The sequence below is a fragment of the Podarcis filfolensis genome (genome assembly GCF_964270895.1).
Source record: "Podarcis filfolensis genome assembly, chromosome: 1".
Lineage (NCBI taxonomy): Eukaryota > Metazoa > Chordata > Lepidosauria > Squamata > Lacertidae > Podarcis > Podarcis filfolensis.
The window spans coordinates 15,602,573-15,620,537 of NC_139604.1; the positions used below are offsets into that span (position 1 = coordinate 15,602,573).

The 17,965-nt window shown below is 43.1% G+C and overlaps 1 protein-coding gene across 1 annotated transcript in view; it reads left to right on the forward strand.

Annotated features, from left to right (window-relative positions):
- The first annotated feature begins 17,123 nt into the window (after positions 1 to 17,123).
- Positions 17,124 to 17,965, forward strand: part of SLC39A10 (solute carrier family 39 member 10) — a 57,738-nt gene continuing 56,896 nt past the window's right edge. The window contains exon 1 of the mRNA XM_083628350.1: positions 17,124 to 17,575. The gene's annotated coding sequence lies outside the window, so the exon portion shown is untranslated. The remainder of the gene's footprint in view (positions 17,576 to 17,965) is intronic.

A 17,965-nucleotide genomic window follows, 5' to 3' on the forward strand; every position in this document is an offset into this window, starting at 1 on the left:
GGAACTTCCCAGACACAGCCGGTATTCAGCCCTCTAATTAATAATAATAATAATAATAGTTTATTATTTACGCCCCACCCATCTGGCTGGGTTTCCCTGGCCAATCTGGGAGGCACCCAACAGAATTAAAAGCACAATAAAACATCAAACGTTAAAAACTTCCCTAAACAGGGCTGTCTTCAGATGTCTTCTAAAAGTCAGATAGTTGTTTATTTCCTTGACATCTGAAGGGAGGGCAGTCCACAGGGAGGGTGCCCCTACCGAGAAGGCCCTCTGCCTGGTTCCCTGTACCCTCACTTCCCGCACTGAGGGAACCGCCAGAAGGCCCATGGAGCTGGACCTCAGTGTCTGGGCTGAACGATGGGGGTGGAGACGCTCCTTCAGGTCTATTGGGCTGAGGCCATTTAGGGCTTTAAAGGTCAGCACCAACACTTTGAATTGTGCTCGGAAATGTACAGGGAGCCAATGTAGGTCTTTCAGGACTGGTGTTATATGGTCTCGCCGTCCACTCCCAGTCCCAGTCTAGCTGCCGCATTCTGGATTAGTTGCAGTTTCCGGGTCGCCTTCTTAAACAGAGTCCGGGTGGAAATCGCTGAAATGTCCGGGAAAATCTGGGTGTATGGCTGCCCATGTTGTTAGTGTACTTTGGCACACACACACAAAAAAAACCCTTTGCCCCGAAAAGCTCAATATGTACAAACCTCACAGCTCAATGGCAAAGTGAACGTCACTTAAGTTTTCCATTTGAATGGAAGCTGGTTTGAGGGGAAACACATCAAACAGCAAGGGTTCCCAAGAAACTCCAGGGCAGTGGTGGGCACAGCATCAAAAAAAAGTGTTGGGAGCACATTGGATGCAGAGTAAATGGCGCTGTGTACAAAGCCTCAATGTCAGCAACAAATAAATAAAAATGGGGGAGAGGGAGAGACGTACACCTATATTCATTACTCCCCATTTAAAAGCCATCTCTGGAGAATTACAGAGCTGGCGTAGTTAAGGGTGGGAGGATAAGGGCTGGTTAAATACTGGCTGGCTGGCTGTTATTGTTTTTAATTCTATGTACAGAACAGGCTGCAAACATCCATTACCTGTGTTTGGCCCTAAGGTAGCTTTTTGAAGTGACCTGTAATGTTGTATTGGAGGGAGGGCAAGCAATTACCAGTAAAACAACTGGTTTTTAACCCATAGATCCAAAGGGGCCATCTAAATGAGGGCAAGAGGAGCAGAGTGGCTCCAAGGGTAAAGTCTCCCTCCCCTGCTACTGCCCTTCCTTCAATTGCTGGATATTCCTGACATGAGATAGAGGTTCTGTGTATTATTCACTTTTGTTGTTGTTGTTGTTGTTGTTGTTTAGTCATTTAGTCATGTCCGACTCTTCGTGACCCCATGGACCAGAGCATGCCAGGCACTTCTGTCTTCCACTGCCTCCTGCAGTTTGGTCAAACTCATGCTGGTAGCTTCAAGAACACTGTCCAACCATCTCGTCCTCTGCAGTCCCCTTCTCCTTGTGCCCTCCATCTTTCCCAACATCAGGGTCTTTTCCAGGGAGTCTTCTCTTCTCATGAGGTGGCCAAAGTATTGGAGTCTCAGCTTCACAATCTGTCCTTCCAGTGAGCACTCAGGGCTGATTTCCTTCAGAATGGAGAGGTTTGATCTTCTTGCAGTTCATGGGACTCTCAAGAGTCTCCTCCAGCACCAGAATTCAAAAGCATCAATTCTTTGGCGATCAGCCTTCTTTATGGTCCAGCTCTCACTTCCATACATCACTACTGGGAAAACCATAGCTTTAACTATACAGACCTTTAGTTATAGTAAATGGGAGCAGGGTAAGGGGAGGACTCTGTCAGCACCAGGAAATTATAACTGAACCACAAATTGGGCTGAAGTCCTAAGTGTACTTACTTGAGAGTTAACTCCATCAAGACGAACAGGACAGAAGCATGTTTAAGATGGGAGTGTTGATGTGAACTACAGTGGTACCTTGGTTCTCAGACGCCTTGGTTCCCAAACACCAAAAACCCAGAAGTAAGTGTTCTGGTCTTTAAAAGTTTTTGGGAAGCCGAACGTCCGATGCGGTTGTTGGCTATTGTTTCCGGGGCGCCTGCACCAATCAGAAGCTGAGCTTTCGTTTTCGAACATTTCGAAAGTCAAACGGACTTCCGGAAAAGATTAAGTTTGGCGCTTTTGTTTTTCCTATTTATTTTTGCAATTTTTTAAAAAAGACTTTTTTGGTTAATTTGCTGTTGTGACTGTGTGGAACCCAGTTTAGCTACTGATTGATTGATTGTGTGACTGCGGAAATGGATAAAAGCCCCCCATCCTAACAATAACTATCGTCAGCGCAGAAAATTTTAATTTTTAACATCTACAATACTGTCTCATTTATTTTATAGTACATTACACTGATTATTGCTTTCATTTTATGGATCAGTGGCCTCGTTGATAGTAAAATCCATGTTAAATTGCTGTTTTAGGGGCGGTTTTTCAAAAGTCTGGAACGGATTAATCCATTTTGCATTACTTCCTATGGGAAAGTACGCCTTGGTTTTGGAACACTTTGGTTTTGGAACAGACTTCTGGAATGGATTAAGTTTGAGAACCAAGTGACCACTGTATATTGTTCATTTTTCTTTCAAATATCCAACACCAGTGGCAGGGAACTCTCTGGGCAACCTCTTGGTGGGGGGGGGGCATGGCAGTGGTGGCTGTGGCCAGACACAAGAGTGGGTGGAGCAATGAATGTAAATTTTAACTTTATTCAGTAGGGTAGTTTCTACACCTCTACCCTTCTCTACCCATTATGCAAACAAGCAAGAGGTGTTATCAGAGTTCAATGAGCTGTTCCACCTAGATCAAAACACTCGAAGAGGGTAACCAGTAAGGGATATGGCTTAGGGAGAGTCCAGGGCTGGATCTAGGTCAGATGAGGCCCTAAGCTACTGAAGGTAATGGGGCCCTTTATATGACCAGCTGTCCTTTGTCAACAACAAATTGCCCCTGTTTTTTGTGTTGAATATATGCTATATGGTAATTAATGGACCTAACAGGTATCTAAAGCCATTTGAACGTAACAAAATATGCAGAATGTAGGCACCCTATATATAGAAATGAGCAAACCAGTGATATTTTAGGGAGCAGGCTAGCAGGCGGGGCCCATGACTTACATCATAGGAGCCTACACAACACAAAACACTGTTGCTGTATGTAGGTTTTATTTTATTTGTTTTTTATCTTATATTTTGGAAATGTACATCCAGGTGTTTTTTCCCTTTAATTTTTTTGGGGGCCCTCAAGAACATGGGGCCCTAAGCTATAGCTTGTTTAGCTTATACATAAATCTGGCACTGGGAGAGTCCCAAGGCTAGTTAGAGAGGCCATCCCTGACGTAATATGTTTGGCCCACCTCCAGAAATGCGCTTCCCCCCTTCTGTCTCTTCCCCCCAAATATTTTTACTGGTGCCACCACTGCACTGATTTTCCCATGATCCTTTGCAATGCACTTTCTCAACAAGCAAAGATGACGTCTTCTTTTTTATCCCTTTCTCTGGGATGGCTCCTATCTACTACCTGAGTGCAGACAGGAATTTAGCAGCTGAAGAATTTCTGCCTCTCGCACATACCTGTCAAAGGTACGGAAAGCCCAGCCTGGGAAAATAAAAGTGGCTAACCTACACACGAGTGAGGCAATTTCTGGCTCCAGGTCCTTTGTGAAAACCAGTTCTCGGCGCATCTATTACTCAGGAGAAGGTAAATGATCTCATTAGAATGAAAAGACTGTAATCAAGCTAATTATTAAAAAGGTTGCAAGAACCAACGTGTAGGATTCCCAAGGTTACACCCAGCCCATGTACGGTATCGATAATTTGAAGGCATGTTCTCAAAATGCAAAGGCGTCGCTGCAGCCTTGTATTTGAGAAGAGGGAGTATGGAGATTAGATTCTTGTTTTAAAGAAAAACACTGTTGTTTTTTCAGTAGTCTAGCCCAGCACCGAAATTGACCCTGGTTTGGTTTCAAGGTACAGTTTAGCAGTATACTGGGGGGGGGGGCTCATTATATCACAACCTTAGGAATAAGGTTTTCATATATTTGGGTTGTATCCAACTAAGCCATACTCTGAGTAGACCCATTAAAATAAAAGGGCATGACTAACTTGTCCACTGATTTCAATGTCTTATCTCAGTTGGATATGTAACCTAATAATTCATTATGGAGTTGGTGTAATCTTGTATTTGTTACTGCTTAGAGCTGAAATTCTAGTCCTAAAACATTTCAAAAATGTCTTCCATTTTATTATTATATATTTCTATATATTATAGAAAGATGGAGCCAAATTCTTATTGTTTTGGAGTTCATATGAGTTTTTGTTTTACTTGAGTAGTGAAATGAGTGTGTCAATTTACATGTAAAGTGTATGCATTTGCACTAGAATGCGCTAAGAGCTCTTGTCTTTTGTTTGGGATGCAAAACCATTCTATGCAATATCAGTATCTATAGGTAGGTCCTGGGATTATGCCTTATTCCAGAATATCACCATTGGGTGGCCCTTCTTTGGGATGGATGGTCCTGGCTGCCAAATATTCTTCCTAATTCCACATGAGTTCCTTGATAACCTGGAGAACTTTGACCTTGAACCAGCTGCCATAAAATGAGCACATGTTCTGCTGAAAATCCATTCATATTATTATTTTCATTTCTTGCCTCGGTTTGGAAAAAGGTATTCAACAGTATTACTGACGAGAATGCCGTCCAGGTGGAAAAGAGGGCGGGACTCCTGCGCCTTTAAATTTTTTTGTCAAATGATCCTCAAGTACTGCTGCTGGACGATTAAAGGATATAGCGCTTGAAACTGATTCAGAAACTATTATATATTTGTGAACAGCAAAAATAGTAATTGCAAGATCATGGAAGAAAATCAAAGCACTATTCATTCTAGACTGGTTAAAAAAAAATGGAACATTGTTGTACTGTATTAGTGAAGGACACATATTATAAAAGAGAACAGAATCAGCAAATTTACAGATTTATAGAGAGATGGTCTTTATCATAGCATAGAATGATAAATATCTAAAGAATAGATTTCCATATAATTTGTTTGCACTCTTATAAAATGACATAATAAGATGTTACTTTTGACATACAACCTTTTGTTTTCTCTCCTTTCCCCCCTCTTTCGAAATGCATTATGTTGCAAATGAGCAACTGACTGAAATAATCATTATTTTACAAAAACGGTGGCACAGAAAACAATTTCAGCGAGGTTAGTTTGGTGCAAGAATTTGCACCAGCTGAAATTCCCTCTCCCTCCTACAGTAAATCTTTATCGTTTTGAACCTGAGTCACATCAGAGAACGAAGAAATAAAACAGTAATAATTAAAGCAAAATGAAATGTTCGCAATAACAATAAGATCTAGCTGTGCAGGTATTCCATTTTCTTCCACCACCACCCATTTAGATGTGTTTTATATCCCCTCTCTCAAGGATTGGCAAAAATGTGTAACTAAATATGTGCACAGCCTAAAACCTGTCCCTTCTGGAGTATGATTAGCTGTAACCAAGGGAAATGGACCAGGTTCTTTTCCATATTTATTTTGTGCACTTGACCTGTAAAACCCCCTAAAGCCGGTAAGATTGTAGAAATAAAAGTCTATTGGTTTGCCGACAAAAGGGTATTGTTATTTCAATTCAAGCTGTGTTGTTGTGCTTTTTAAAATACACCTTTCCCCGAGATTCCAGCTGTCTTGGGTTGTTAAAAATGTGTGTGTGTGTGTTTTAAAGAAACCTTTATGCTATTGTATAAAGTACAAACTTGGGAAAGTTTTCTAGGTCACCCATTTGACTTCAGCCTGGACTACAAAAGACTTTGAAAAGAAGCATGTGACTTTCAGGGTGAACTTGAAGCTAAAATGCTCCTGGGGACGTGGGGTGTGTGTGATGCTGAAAGGAAGCTCTCCTCATGATTTCAAGCAAGAGCGATTTTAAAATAGAACGGGCCATGCAAGAGGTGACAGCGGTAGTAGCCAAGCTTGTAGAATCGTGTCTCTGCCTCGCTCGTAAATACAGTGGAGCAAGGCTCGGATTTCAGCATCAAAAGTGTTGTGTGGGTCAAAGGCGGTAGAGGATTCTCACTGGGACTCTTGGGGTGGAAGGCAAGAAGCCCTAAGGAAGGAAGTCAGTGACAGGGATAGCCAACTACCATATTTTTTGCTCTATAAGGCACACCAGACCATAAGACGCACCTAGTTTTTGGAGGAGGAAAACAAGAAAAAAAATATTCTGAATCTCAGAAGCCAGAACAACAAGAGGGATCGCTGCGCAGCGAAAGCAGCGATCCCTCTTGCTGTTCTGGCTTCTGGGATAGCTGCGCAGCCTGCATTCGCTCCATAAGACGCACACACATTTCTCCTTACTTTTTAGGAGGGAAAAAGTGAGTCTTAGAGAGCAAAAAATACGGTAATTCCTGTTTCATCCCCATCCTTTCCCTCACTGAGTTCTACAAGGGCAAAACAGAGACTAAGTCGGAAGGAAGCTGACAGGCCCCACATGGGCTGGTGGTAGCAAGCTCCATTTTCTCTCCCGTGGAGTAAACAAAGCTGGGAGGAAGGTATCTAGGATGTTGAACGATGTGTGGGACAGTTCAGCCGCCCTCAATAGCACGCCTCTTGTTAAAATCCAATCCCCAGCTCTTTGCTTCATGCATGAATAGGAGAGGCCAGTGGGTCAACAAACATGGCTTCCTCGGCCATGTCTGATTTGACCCAGAGGCAGCTCAGAATACCATGAAGCATTTGATCTCCCAGTGAGGGAATCCTTCTGACTGGCTGCAAGACGCAACCCCGTAGCGCGAGGAGGTAAATTAGGCATAAGAGTCATGGCCGTGGTCGACACTGAGGACAACGTGAAAAGGACAGCACTGCATACCTGGCTTTCCAACCCCACACATTATTGCCAGTTAAGGAGAGAGGGCGAGGCGGCAGGCAGCTCAGCACAGTGCAAGAACAGCAGCGGAGCCAATTTGATGCTTCTGCAGTACACGAGAACAGGGCCTTCTCTGTGGTGGCTCCCTGTTTGTGGCATGCTCTCCCCAGGGAGGTTCGTCTTGCGCCTTCATTATACAGCTTTAGGCACCAGGCAAAAATTTTCCTCTTTAACCAGGCCTTTGGCTGATTGACATTCTTTTGAAATGTGTTGGGGAGGGTTTTGTTTTTGTTTCTATTATGTATTTTGTGTTTTCATATTGTGATTTTATGTTGTAACTGCCCCGAGACCTACAGGTATAGGGCTGCATACAAATTTAACAAATAAGAGCAAGAATAAGAATAATTTGGCCCAGTGTACCTAATGGAGCGTCTCCACTCCCATTGTTCAGCTTGGAAACTGAGGTCCAGCTCCAAGGGCCTTCTGGCTGTTCCCTCACTGAGAGAAGCGAAGTTACAGGGAACCAGGAAGAGGACCTTCTTGGCAGTGGCGCTCTCCCTGTAGAATGCCCTCCCATCAGATGTTAGGGAAATAAAGAAGTGCACAACATCTGAAGGCAACCCTGTATTTTGAAGTTTTTGATGTTTGACCTTTTATTATATTTTTATATGTGCTGGAAGCTGCCCAGAGTGGGTGGGGATACCCAGATTTATACCGAGATGGGTATAAATATTATTATTATTATTATTATTATTATTATTATTATTATTATTATTATTATTTCTGTTACTAAGAATAAACAATGCTGGGGGGAAAGAATGCTGTCCAGGGTTGTAAAGGCTGCAGAGAGAATAATTGGGTGCACTCTTCTCACCTTAGATCAAATCTATGCTGTCAGGTGCCATAAGAAAGCTGCAGAGATAGCGCAGGAGAGTGCGCACCCCGGAAATGATCTCTTTCAGCTTCTGCCTTCTGGAAAAAGGTATAGGGTTATAAAGACCAGGACTAGCCGCCTGAGAAACTGTTTCTACCCAAATGCAATTCTGGTTTTAAACGCAGTATAAGGAGTCTCTATAGTATATTGTATTTTAAAATGGGGTTTCAGAGTTTTTAGGGGGTTTTGAATGTCTTATGTAGATTTTTCAGTTTCATCGTTCTGTATGGGACAATGACAATAAAGATATCGTATCGTAAGAATACAGTGGTACCTCGGGTTACATACGATTCAGGTTACATATGCTTCAGGTTACAGACTCTGCTAACCCAGAAATATTACCTCAGGTTAAGAACTTTGCTTCAGGATGAGAACAGAAATCATGCTCCGGCGGCGCGGCGGCTGCAGGAGGCCCCATTAGCTAAAGTGGTGCTTCAGGTTAAGAACAGTTTCAGGTTAAGAACAGACCTCCAGAACGAATTAAGTACTTAACCACTGTACCACTGTAATACACCACAGTCTCTGCTGCCTCGCCCCTTTCCCTCTCATGAACTGGTAGCGATGCACAGTGTTTCGAAGCCATCAGCCTGCAAACCCACCTACACCCCCCTCCCCCGCTAATGATGAAGGCCCAGCTATCAGGGCTGTCTTAGGCATATCTGGCACCGTGGTGCAAAACTCCCTTCAGCAACCCCCCGTTTCCCAGAGTTTTTAGGGAGGACAGGACTGTCGGCGGGGCTGGAGGAGGTGGGCAGCGACTGGGGGGCAGCTTCTCCGGCGAGGAAGAGACAGAGGCATAGCTGTCAAGCGTCCCTTATTTGGCGGGTCAGTCCCTTATCCCAGCGCCATGTCCCGCTGCTCTCCCTTATTGATGATGTCCCTTAAATTTCCCGGGTTTCAAAGGAAGCAGCTCCTCTCCCTCCCTCCCTGCCGGCCAGGGAGGAGGGAGGCTCCAACTGTGTTGCTTGGCTGTGTTGCTCACCCAATAAGAAGTCTAAGAACGACTGGGGGGTGGAGCTTGCATGCCTTGTGCTGATCAAATCGGCCGCGTTGCCTGGGGACTCGCCTTTGCTCAGCGCTTCCCAGCGGAGAGGTGACGGTGGTTTTCTTTTTTTTTTTTTAAATAAATTTTTATTAGAGTTTTACAAGAGAAAAAAATAAAGATTTACAGAATAAAAAAAAAGAAAAACCACAGATAAAAATAGACAATACAAAAAAGAAAACGCACAAAATACACAAAAAACAGCTAAATAAGAAAAAAAGAAATTAAAAAGATAAAACAAATCCATTTTTCTCAATATCCTCAAAGTCATATGCTTGTATCCTTGACCTCCTCACACCTCCCCCCTTTTGTGTTCCCATTTACATACTTAATTCAGCAAATTCTTACCCTTTTTCAAATATCTTAACTTTGTGTCATAACATATTATACCTCAATATTTTCAACCATTTATCAATACATTTTTTACATAATCTTATTAACTTTTGTCACTAGTTACCACTTATTACCAATCCAAGCATAATTTTAACATTCATTAATTTTACAGTATTTCCAAAGATAGTCTTTAAATTTCTTCCAGTCTTCTTCCACCAACTCTTCTCCCAGGTCTCGGATTCTGCCAGTCATTTCCGCCAATTCCATATAGTCCATCAGCTTCATCTGCCACTCTTCCAGGGTGGGTAGCTCTTGTGTCTTCCAATACTTTGCGATGAGAATTCTTGCTGCTGTTGTTGCATACATAAAGAAAGTTCTGTCCTTCTTTGGCACCAATTGGCCGACCATGCCCAAGAGAAAGGCCTCTGGCTTCTTAAGGAATGTATATTTAAATATTTTTTTCATTTCGTTATAGATCATCTCCCAGAAAGCCTTAATCTTTGGGCACGTCCACCAAAGGTGAAAAAATGTTCCTTCATTTTCTTTACACTTCCAACATTTATTATCGGGCAAATGATAGATTTTTGCAAGCTTGACTGGTGTCATGTACCACCTGTATATCATTTTCATAATATTCTCTCTTAGGGCATTACATGCCGTAAATTTCATACCTGTGGTCCACAACTGTTCCCAGTCAGCAAACATGATGTTATGACCAACATCTTGTGCCCATTTAATCATAGCAGATTTAACTGTTTCATCCTGCGTGTTCCATTTTAGCAGCAAGTTATACATTCTTGAAAGTGTTTTAGTTTTGGGTTCTAACAATTCAGTTTCCAGTTTTGATTTTTCCACCTGGAAACCTATTTTTTTATCCAAATTATAGGCCTCTCTTATTTGAAAATAATGCAGCCAATCTCGCACCTTATCTTTTAATTTCTCAAAACTCTGCAATTTCAATTTATCTCCTTCTTGTTCCAATATTTCCCAATATTTCGGCCATTTGGCCTCCATATTGGACTTTTTCAGTGCCTTTGCTTCCATTGGTGACAACCACCTTGGGGTTTTATTCTCCAGTAAGTCTTTATATCTTAGCCAAACATTAAACAATGCTTTCCTGACAATATGGTTTTTGAATGCTTTATGAGCTTTAACCTTGTCGTACCACAAATATGCATGCCACCCAAAAACGTTATTGAAACCTTCTAAGTCCAGAATGTCTGTGTTCTCAAGAAGCAGCCATTCTTTCAGCCAACAAAATGCGGCCGATTCATAATAAAGTTTCAGGTCTGGCAGGGCAAATCCGCCTCTTTCTTTAGCATCAGTTAGTATTTTAAATTTTATTCTAGGCTTCTTGCCCTGCCAGACAAATCTAGATATATCTCTCTGCCACTTCTTGAAACAGTCCATCTTGTCCAAAATTTGCAAAGATTGAAACAAAAATAACATCTTTGGCAATACATTCATCTTAATAGCCGCAATTCTGCCCAACAAGGAAAGCTTCAGGTTTGACCATATCTCTAAATCTTTCTTCACTTCTAACCAACATTTCTCATAGTTGTCTTTAAATAAGTTTAAGTTCTTAGCAGTCATGTTAACCCCCAAATATTTAACTTTCTTTACTATTGTTAGGCCTGTCTCCTTCTGAAACCTTTCTTTCTCAATCGGTGTTAAGTTTTTCTCAAGAACTTTGGTTTTTGACTTGTTCAATTTAAAACCAGCCACCTGACCAAATTCTTGAATCAATTCCAAAACCCTTTTCGAACTAGATTCTGGCTCCTGTAATGTTAAAGCTAGGTCATCTGCGAATGCTTTCAATTTGTATTGCTTGGCTCCGACCTGAATACCTTTAATCAAACGGTCCCTTCTAATCATGTTCAATAATACCTCCAGGACTGAAATAAAGAGCAATGGGGAAATTGGGCAGCCTTGTCGTGTACCTTTCTCTATCTTAAATTCCTCTGTCACCATATTGTTAACAATTAGTTTAGCCTTTTGTTCTGAGTAAATTGCACTTATACCATTCTCAAACCCTTGGCCCACCCCCATCCCTTGAAGATTTTTCTTCATAAAACACCAAGAAATATTATCAAAGGCTTTCTCCGCATCTATGAAAATTAAAACTGCTTTGGTATTTATGTTCACTTGCAGCTTCTCCAAAATGTTAATTATATTCCTCGTATTGTCCGACAAGTGTCTACCCGGGAGAAAGCCAGCTTGGTCCTTATGGATCTCTTCCAATAGTACTTTTTTTAACCTATTAGCCAAAATGTCAGCAAATATTTTGTAATCCACATTGAGCAGGGATATGGGGCGGTAGTTCTTAAGTTGCGTCTTTTCAGACTCAGTTTTCGGTATAAGTGTAATATAGGCTTCCTGCCACGACTCCGGTGCCTTTTTCCCCTCTAAGATCTCATTGCAGACCTCCTTTAGTGGCTGAATTAACCAATCTTTCAAAACCCTATAATATTTGGAGGTTAAACCATCTGGTCCTGGAGATTTACCCAACTGCATATTCTGAATGGCACCCTCCACTTCCTGAGGTGACGGTGGTTTTCCTTGAGGCTTGAGGCTTCGTTTGGCTGCTGGCTGGGCATTCTGCCTTTGGCTCGGAGGGGCTCAGAAGTTGAACATACCTGTGCTTGGAAAATCCCTTATTTTGGCTAATGATCCCTTATTTTCGAGGCTGCTGGTCCCTTATTTTCAAGTCTGTAAGTTGACAGCTATGGGCAGAGGCTGGATGTGGCGCCTTCTGGCTCAGCTGGATGCTTCGGTGGCCACAGCAGACGGAAGCTCCGGGCGCAGTGCTGCTTTGGCGCAGCATGGCGGAGGCGGGCGAGGGCAGTGAGCTGATGCCAGGAGGCACCGCGTCCAGCCTCTGCCTCTTCCCTGGCGGCCTCCAGAACTTGGCACCCTTGAAACTACTGAAGGCCACATACAGCATACTATCAGAATGTGAGGCGAAAGATGAAGAGGTAAAATCAGTTATGATTAAATGGGCCCAAGATGTAGGTCACAACATTATGATGGAAGATTGGGAAAAATTATGGAAAACTGATTTAAAATTTACAGATTGTTCCCTATTGAAGGAGAATTACATGAAGATGATGTACAGATGGTACACAACACCAGTGCAGTTAGAGAAAATGTACAAAACTAGTTCAAATATATGTTGGAAGTGTAAGGAAAAGGAGGGGACATTTTATCATATGTGGTGTGATTGTAAGGTAATTAAAAAAATTTGGGAAATGATATACAATGAATTGAAGAAAATGTTCCATTTAACATTTGTTAAAAAAACCTGAAGCATTTTTATTAGGGATTGTAGGGAAAGATCTGCCAAAAAAGCTGAAAAACATCTTCATGTATGCGACAACGGCTGCTAGAGTTTTAGTAGCACAAGGATGGAAGACTGAAGAAACCCCAACTAAAGAATCATGGCAAGAAAAATTGATGGACTATGCAGAACTGGCAAAACTGACATACAAGCTACAGGACAAGGATAACTGTGACTTTAAAGATGAATGGGAACCCTTTACAAAGTATTTGAAGACGCAACAAAGCGAACTGGACTCCTTGGCTGGTTTTGAATAAACATTCACAAACCTTTTATTGATAATAATCAGCTAAATAGTTTGAGGATCTATACAAATGTGTAACATGCAGAAAACAGCATTTTTAGAGAAATCAAAGACTGGAACTGAGGGAAGTCGGGGTTTCTGTGGGGGGAGGGAGGGGGAGGGAGGAAAAATGGGGGGAATAAGGATGATATGTTTCTGGATAATATGTTTTGTTTTAATTTTGAATAAAAAAGTTATTATTTAAAAAAAAACACACAGAACTTGGCGCCCTGGTGCCCCGTGCCACTAGCCTCTATCGGTAAGACGCCCCTGCCAGCTATGATCAAACTTTTGAGGACGTCGCTAACTGGGACACAGTTTTTGATGCCACAAAGAAGTGGGTGGATGGAACCCGATTCTCCACATACCACTTTGCCCAGGTGCTGAAAATTATGTGTTGGATGTGAGCATGGTTTATACCTATCTTGCGCCTTTTGTGTACATCTAGAACAGAGAGCCCAGCTCCGATCCTGTTTGGCTCTGGATGGGTGTAACTTGCCTAACCCCTTAATCTGATCTTGGATACTAAATGGGAGAACTAATACTGCAGCCACAGCCCTCTGGAGGCTGAGGCATCTTGCAGGAGAAGGGTAGTGAGTAACCAACACATACTGGACGGTTTGCAGGGCTGGTAGGTGTATATCAGTCAGGATACCCTCCCAGTGCGGAAAGCAAAAGCCGTTTAAAGTCCCTATGATGCGAAGCTTGCATAAAGAGTGCCTTACCTCCATACATGCCCCTTTGGGCTGCTTCGACCTATAGAGCGTGCACTTACACAATGCCACATAACATCTGTTCCGCCTTTATGAGTCAATCCTTTCTTTTATTTATATGATTCCTTACTCACACTTCAGCAGAAGGTCCTGAGGCACGTTTCAACAATATAATATCCAGTTATAAAAACAGATGAAAAAACGGTTACACTGGAACCTTGGTTGTTGAACACTTTGGAAGCTAAGCACTTCGGAACCCGAATGCCAACAACCCAGAAGCGAATGCTTCCGTTTTCAAACATGCCTCAGTTGTCGAACGTTTCAGAAGTCAGACAGTCTTCTGGAACAGATTGCGTTCGGCAACTGAGGTTCTGCTGTGCAATGATTTAAACACACACACAAACGTAAAAATATTCCAAACAGAACAGAACACTATGAACCAGTGCTTTTTTTCTTTTAAAAAATGTTTAGGGGTACTCTCATTTTGACTCAAGAAAACCATTTTATAGTTCAAATCGGAGAAAATAAATACAGTATATGGACAAAAGTACAAAGATTCACAAAAGGTTTAGGGGTATGCGTACCCCTGCTTCCCCCCAGAAAAAAACACTGCTATAAATGCAGAAAAACAGGTTGGGTCCCAGGAAACAAAATATTTTAACTTAAGGTTACCAAATGTCCCCTTTTCCCAGGGACAGTCCCCGGATTTACAGATCAGTCCCCATACAAAATCCATTGAAACTGAAGTGTCCCCGGATTCATTGAAAAAAATCTGGTAACCTTAACTGTCAAAGGCCACAGTAGGAAGGTTCATTGGCACTATATGGCAAAAGCTGTAGAAGAACGACGATAGACCCTGGGGGTGGGGAGCATCCAATCAGTGGGCCAGATTTGGCTTGGCACAGGTCCCAATTTGGGCCACAAAGGCGTTTTCCCTAAGCCACGACCAGTTACCCCACAACTAACATCACATCCCAGGTGCTTGGGAACCTCTGGACTTTTGACAGGTAGGTGGGTCAAACATCTGCCAATCATCTGTCACCGTGATGAAGTTGGTCAACAGGGTGGGGTTCAGGTAAGGATCTGTCCCAAGAGGCCAAAAAGGTTCCACACCCCTGCCCTGTGCTAGATACACCTTTGTGAATAAGGAGTTCCCCAGTTTAGGACCTGCCACAAAGAAAGTCCTCTTCCAAGTCACCTTGCCCCACATTTCTGAGAGAGATGGAACTACGAAGTACTCTGCATATATTAGCTTCCAAGAAGGTTGGTAGGGATGCTGATGGTCTTTCAGATATTTGGAGTCGCACCCTCACAATATCCTTTTAGACACCTGCTGAACACATTTGTTCAGGCACTTTCATTTATACCCAGAAATATGAATTACTTACAGATGTTTGTTTCAAAAGGTTTTATTTCATCTTTATGGTTTCGATGTATTTTGGTGTTTTCACAATTGATTTGTGACTTTTAGCTGCCATTTTATTTTTGGTTTTGTTCAGACACCACTTGGAGAACTCTTTGATCAAGCTCTTTTAAAGTCTTCTAAATAAATACATAACTGCAGGTGGCCAGAGCAGAGGGAGTCCAATGGGTTCTTCGGAGCACCATGGATGGTTCTGAGAACCTGAGAAAAAGAAGGCCGGAGAAATAGAGTGTTATGTACTGAAGTTCTCACCCTGGGCCAGCAGGGGGATACTGTAGATAGTTTTCACTCAGGTCCACATATGCAAATAAGGGATTGAAAGTGACGTTCAGTGATTGGATAGTTACAGAAAATGGTTACTGTTGCGTTCTAGTGGGAGCTGGCCTTTGTCCACAGGCAGCTTTTCCGGGTCATGTGGCCAGCATAACTAAACCGCTTCTGGCACACAGGACCCCGTGATGGAAACCAGAGCGTGCATGGAAACGCCGTTTACCTCCCCACCGCAGCGGTACCTATTTGAAGCGGGTGGCGCTGTGGTCTAAACCACGTAGCCTCTTCGGCTTACAGTCTTACCACACCGCTAGAAGAATGTACATAGACTCAGCAAGCCATCCATCTTGGCAGAACAGATCACTCCGAGAAGCCTTATCGGTGCAGCCTACCTCTGCACACAACCGCCAGCTGCTGCTCAAATCGGTCCAGTGATTCTATATGATGCTTCTTCCAGATAGGAGCACCAACTATGCCAAAAAGCAAAGTATATTAGTATCCTGCTTGAAAGATGCTAACGTTTTGCCACCTGTTTTCTGTTTGTTGTTGTTGTTGTTTAGTCGTTTAGTCGTGTCCGACTCTTCGTGACCCCATGGACCAGAGCACTCCAGGCACTCCTGTCTTCCACTGCCTCCTGCAGTTTGGTCAAACTCATGCTGGTAGCTTCGAGAACACTGTCTAACCATCTCATCCTCTGTCGTCCCCTTCTCCTTGTGCCCTCCATCTTTCCCAACACCAGGGTCTTTTCCAAGGAGTCTTCTCTTCTCATGAGGTGGCCAAAGTATTGGAGTCTCAGCTTCAGGATCTGTCCTTCCAGTGAGCACTCAGGGCTGATTTCCTTAAGAATGGAGAGGTAGAGCGTTTTTCTCCTCTTTCTTATCTTTCATACAGCAGTTGCATGAGATTACTACCCAGCAAAGGCTTATTATTCAAAGAAAAGCCTATATAGCACCTGCCGTATACAGTTACCCCAACAGATAATGGAGGGGGACGACGACGACGACCCATATCTTGTATGTTTTTAAACTATGTGTACTAAATCTAGCCATATAGGCAAGATACAACTGCTTACACTCCTTTAGTCAGCGAGATCTAGTCACAGCCTCAAGGTCTCTTAGGCATGGGTTTGCTAACACCAAGCACACTTTCATCCTTCCTTATCTTCACATTCCTGAAGATTAAGAAGTATTATTATTATCGCTACCGTTATATTTCTCTTTGCAGCAGCAAGGTTAAGAGCTGACTCGGAATGTGATCCCAGGGGATGGGTGGGAAAATACGGCTTGAATTAAAGGGAGCTGGAGGGGGCCTAGCTTTCTTAGCCATTTGTGGCAGCCCCTCTAGCTGCTATGTTTAGAAGCCTACAGAGTCGAGCTTGATTTGGGTTAAACTAGAAGGCAGGGGTTGTGGGTTTAATTAAGAGCTCCCTTACGTCTTGCCCCGTAACTCAAAACACTGGAGTGAGGGTGGAGAACAAGCTATGAAACTACAGTCGTATCTTGGATCCCAAACACTTTGCAAGTCAAACGTTTTGGCTTCCGAATGCCGCAAACCCGGAAGTGAGTGTTCCGGTTTGGGAACGTTCTCTGGAACCCGAATGTCCGACACGACTTCTGATTGGCTGCAGGAGCTTCCTGCAGCCAATCGGAAGCCGTGCCTTGGTTTCTGAATGTTTTGGAAGTCAAACAGACTTCCGGAACAGATTCCATTCAACTTCCGAGGTACCACTGTATATGTGAACAATGCAGAAGAGATGTCTTTCTGAATAAACCCTATCGAAACATCTGTGATCATGGGAACCATTTAACGCGAGTAAAGGGATAAAAGTGCCATGCAAATGATGAACAGTAAAGTTTCCCTTCAACTGGTTAATAGTGTTTCAAAAATGAAAGTAATGAATAACGTGTGGTCGAAATCAAGCTCAGAGCGTTTTAATAATATGCATAGCTGAACCTGTTTTCCTTTTTTGACCTACTGGGAATGGAGCCTTTATGACAGGAGAAGGGTTTCTCACCTGTTCTTATCTCTTGTTGTTGTTCTTGGTGGTTCTGAGTCATGTTATGGCCGTCTTGGTTGTGAGTCCTGGAGGACCTGCTCCCTGCCTTGCGTTCCTTTTCCACTTGGCTTGGGAGGGAAGCTCCGTGACTGACTCCAACCCAAAACCGGAGGCTGCTGAGGAGGCCAGAGACCATCTTGGTTGTGAGTCCTGGAGGACCTACTCCCTGTCCTACAGGCGATTTTCACCTGACCTGGGAAAGCAGGACCTGACTGACTCCAGCTACAAAAGCTGAGGCTGCTGAGGAAGCAAGAGGTCATCTTTGCTGTAAGTCCTGGGGGAACTATTCCCTGTCTTGCAGGTTTCCCCCAGCTGGCCCTGACTGACTCCAGCCGAACACACTCTTGGGTTGGGGTATTATTTAGAAGGTTCTGTTGCTGTTATTATTGCCCTAGTATGTTTTAAATTGTTTTCAACTGCTTTTAAACTTGTTTTTAAATTTGGGGGTTTCGTTGTTTTTTAAATTGAGGGATAAAAGATATGCTTGGGAAGAGAGCAGGGGAAAGCAGGGCTGATCACAATTGCAGTGGCTCTGGACAATAGGAGGCATGGGGGTCGGCCGGGTAAGGGGCATACGGCGCAGGCAGTTTGTGACTGCCATGTGCCAGCCTCTCCTCCAACCTGGAAATTGCAGTTGTCCTATCAGCAACTGCTGTT